Here is a 4,987-nt window from a genome sequence, read left to right on the forward strand (position 1 = left end):
AACTAATAAGATTTTCTAACGGTGCGTTAGCTTTTTGTAATTGCGAGAGCACAACAATTACATATGTAGTCATTCCAGCACTTTTGCCCCGCTAGAAAAAAAGTTAGGAAAGTAATAAGATTTTCTAACGGTGCGTTACCTTTTTGTAATTGCGAGAGCACAACAATTACATATGTAGTCATTCCAGCACTTTTGCACCGCTAGGAAAAACGTTAGGAAACTAATAAGATTTTCTAACGGTGCGTTACCTTTTTGTAATTGCGAGAGCACAACAATTACATATGTAGTCATTCCAGCACTTTTGCACCGCTAGGAAAAACGTTAGGAAACTAATAAGATTTTCTAACGGTGCGTTACCTTTTTGTAATTGCGAGAGCACAACAATTACATATGTAGTCATTCCAGCACTTTTGCACCGCTAGAAAAAAAGTTAGGAAAGTAATAAGATTTTCTAACGGTGCGTTACCTTTTTGTAATTGCGAGAGCACAACGAGTACATATGTAGTCATTCCAGCACTTTTGCCCCGCTAGAAAAAAAGTTAGGAAAGTAATAAGATTTTCTAACGGTGCGTTACCTTTTTGTAATTGCGAGAGCACGACAATTACATATGTAGTCATTCCAGCACTTTTGCACCGCTAGGAAAAACGTTAGGAAACTAATAAGATTTTCTAACGGTGCGTTACCTTTTTGTAATTGCGAGAGGACGACAATTACATATGTAGTCATTCCAGCACTTTTGCACCGCTAGAAAAAAAGTTAGGAAACTAATGGGATTTTCTAACGGTGCGTTACCTTTTTGTAATTGCGAGAGCACAACGAGTACATATGTAGTCATTCCAGCACTTTTGCCCCGCTAGAAAAAAAGTTAGGAAAGTAATAAGATTTTCTAACGGTGCGTTACCTTTTTGTAATTGCGAGAGGACGACAATTACATATGTAGTCATTCCAGCACTTTTGCACCGCTAGAAAAAAAGTTAGGAAACTAATGGGATTTTCTAACGGTGCGTTACCTTTTTGTAATTGCGAGAGCACAACACTACATATCTAGTCATTCCAGCACTTTTGCACCGCTAGAAAAAAAGTTAGGAAACTAATAAGATTTTCTAACGGTGAGTTACCTTTTTGTAATTGCGAGAGCACAACAATTACATATGTAGTCATTCCAGCACTTTTGCACCGCTAGGAAAAACGTTAGGAAACTAATAAGATTTTCTAACGGTGCGTTACCTTTTTGTAATTGCGAGAGCACAACAATTACATATGTAGTCATTCCAGCACTTTTGCACCGCTAGAAAAAAAGTTAGGAAAGTAATAAGATTTTCTAACGGTGCGTTACCTTTTTGTAATTGCGAGAGCACAACGAGTACATATGTAGTCATTCCAGCACTTTTGCCCCGCTAGAAAAAAAGTTAGGAAAGTAATAAGATTTTCTAACGGTGCGTTACCTTTTTGTAATTGCGAGAGGACGACAATTACATATGTAGTCATTCCAGCACTTTTGCACAGCTAGAAAAAAAGTTAGGAAACTAATGGGATTTTCTAACGGTGCGTTACCTTTTTGTAATTGCGAGAGCACAACATCTACATATCTAGTCATTCCAGCACTTTTGCACCGCTAGAAAAAAAGTTAGGAAACTAATAAGATTTTCTGACGGTGAGTTACCTTTTTGTAATTGCGAGAGCACAACGAGTACATATGTAGTCATTCCAGCACTTTTGCCCCGCTAGAAAAAAAGTTAGGAAAGTAATAAGATTTTCTAACGGTGCGTTACCTTTTTGTAATTGCGAGAGGACGACAATTACATATGTAGTCATTCCAGCACTTTTGCACCGCTAGAAAAAAAGTTAGGAAACTAATGGGATTTTCTAACGGTGCGTTACCTTTTTGTAATTGCGAGAGCACAACATCTACATATCTAGTCATTCCAGCACTTTTGCACCGCTAGAAAAAAAGTTAGGAAACTAATAAGATTTTCTAACGGTGCGTTACCTTTTTGTAATTGCGAGAGCACAACGAGTACATATGTAGTCATTCCAGCACTTTTGCCCCGCTAGAAAAAAAGTTAGGAAAGTAATAAGATTTTCTAACGGTGCGTTACCTTTTTGTAATTGCGAGAGCACAACAATTACATATGTAGTCATTCCAGCACTTTTGCACCGCTAGGAAAAACGTTAGGAAACTAATAAGATTTTCTAACGGTGCGTTACCTTTTTGTAATTGCGAGAGCACAACAATTACATATGTAGTCATTCCAGCACTTTTGCACCGCTAGAAAAAAAGTTAGGAAAGTAATAAGATTTTCTAACGGTGCGTTACCTTTTTGTAATTGCGAGAGCACAACGAGTACATATGTAGTCATTCCAGCACTTTTGCCCCGCTAGAAAAAAAGTTAGGAAAGTAATAAGATTTTCTAACGGTGCGTTACCTTTTTGTAATTGCGAGAGCACGACAATTACATATGTAGTCATTCCAGCACTTTTGCACCGCTAGGAAAAACGTTAGGAAACTAATAAGATTTTCTAACGGTGCGTTACCTTTTTGTAATTGCGAGAGCACAACAATTACATATGTAGTCATTCCAGCACTTTTGCACCGCTAGGAAAAACGTTAGGAAACTAATAAGATTTTCTAACGGTGCGTTACCTTTTTGTAATTGCGAGAGCACAACAATTACATATGTAGTCATTCCAGCACTTTTGCACCGCTAGAAAAAAAGTTAGGAAAGTAATAAGATTTTCTAACGGTGCGTTACCTTTTTGTAATTGCGAGAGGACGACAATTACATATGTAGTCATTCCAGCACTTTTGCACCGCTAGAAAAAAAGTTAGGAAACTAATGGGATTTTCTAACGGTGCGTTACCTTTTTGTAATTGCGAGAGCACAACGAGTACATATGTAGTCATTCCAGCACTTTTGCCCCGCTAGAAAAAAAGTTAGGAAAGTAATAAGATTTTCTAACGGTGCGTTACCTTTTTGTAATTGCGAGAGGACGACAATTACATATCTAGTCATTCCAGCACTTTTGCACCGCTAGAAAAAAAGTTAGGAAACTAATAAGATTTTCTAACGGTGAGTTACCTTTTTGTAATTGCGAGAGCACAACAAGTACATATGTAGTCATTCCAGCACTTTTGCCCCGCTAGAAAAAAAGTTAGGAAAGTAATAAGATTTTCTAACGGTGCGTTACCTTTTTGTAATTGCGAGAGCACGACAATTACATATGTAGTCATTCCAGCACTTTTGCACCGCTAGGAAAAACGTTAGGAAACTAATAAGATTTTCTAACGGTGCGTTACCTTTTTGTAATTGCGAGAGCACAACAATTACATATGTAGTCATTCCAGCACTTTTGCACCGCTAGGAAAAACGTTAGGAAACTAATAAGATTTTCTAACGGTGCGTTACCTTTTTGTAATTGCGAGAGCACAACAATTACATATGTAGTCATTCCAGCACTTTTGCACCGCTAGAAAAAAAGTTAGGAAAGTAATAAGATTTTCTAACGGTGCGTTACCTTTTTGTAATTGCGAGAGCACAACGAGTACATATGTAGTCATTCCAGCACTTTTGCCCCGCTAGAAAAAAAGTTAGGAAAGTAATAAGATTTTCTAACGGTGCGTTACCTTTTTGTAATTGCGAGAGGACGACAATTACATATGTAGTCATTCCAGCACTTTTGCACCGCTAGAAAAAAAGTTAGGAAACTAATGGGATTTTCTAACGGTGCGTTACCTTTTTGTAATTGCGAGAGCACAACATCTACATATCTAGTCATTCCAGCACTTTTGCACCGCTAGAAAAAAAGTTAGGAAACTAATAAGATTTTCTAACGGTGAGTTACCTTTTTGTAATTGCGAGAGCACAACGAGTACATATGTAGTCATTCCAGCACTTTTGCCCCGCTAGAAAAAAAGTTAGGAAAGTAATAAGATTTTCTAACGGTGCGTTACCTTTTTGTAATTGCGAGAGGACGACAATTACATATGTAGTCATTCCAGCACTTTTGCACCGCTAGAAAAAAAGTTAGGAAACTAATGGGATTTTCTAACGGTGCGTTACCTTTTTGTAATTGCGAGAGCACAACGAGTACATATGTAGTCATTCCAGCACTTTTGCCCCGCTAGAAAAAAAGTTAGGAAAGTAATAAGATTTTCTAACGGTGCGTTACCTTTTTGTAATTGCGAGAGCACGACAATTACATATGTAGTCATTCCAGCACTTTTGCACTGCTAGAAAAAAAGTTAGGAAACTAATAAGATTTTCTAACGGTGCGTTGACTTTTTAGAATTCTGAGAGCACAACAATTACATATGTAGTCATTCCAGCACTTTTGCACCGCTAGAAAAAAAGTTAGGAAACTAATAAGATTTTCTAACGGTGCGTTAGCTTTTTGTAATTGCGAGAGGACGACAATTACATATGTAGTCATTCCAGCACTTTTGCACCGCTAGGAAAAACGTTAGGAAACTAATAAGATTTTCTAACGGTGCGTTACCTTTTTGTAATTGCGAGAGCACAACAATTACATATGTAGTCATTCCAGCACTTTTGCACCGCTAGAAAAAAAGTTAGGAAAGTAATAAGATTTTCTAACGGTGCGTTACCTTTTTGTAATTGCGAGAGGACGACAATTACATATGTAGTCATTCCAGCACTTTTGCACCGCTAGAAAAAAAGTTAGGAAACTAATGGGATTTTCTAACGGTGCGTTACCTTTTTGTAATTGCGAGAGCACAACGAGTACATATGTAGTCATTCCAGCACTTTTGCCCCGCTAGAAAAAAAGTTAGGAAAGTAATAAGATTTTCTAACGGTGCGTTACCTTTTTGTAATTGCGAGAGGACGACAATTACATATGTAGTCATTCCAGCACTTTTGCACCGCTAGAAAAAAAGTTAGGAAACTAATGGGATTTTCTAACGGTGCGTTACCTTTTTGTAATTGCGAGAGCACAACACTACATATCTAGTCATTCCAGCACTTT

Source organism: Diabrotica undecimpunctata, unplaced genomic scaffold, assembly GCF_040954645.1.
Source record: "Diabrotica undecimpunctata isolate CICGRU unplaced genomic scaffold, icDiaUnde3 ctg00000588.1, whole genome shotgun sequence".
Lineage (NCBI taxonomy): Eukaryota > Metazoa > Arthropoda > Insecta > Coleoptera > Chrysomelidae > Diabrotica > Diabrotica undecimpunctata.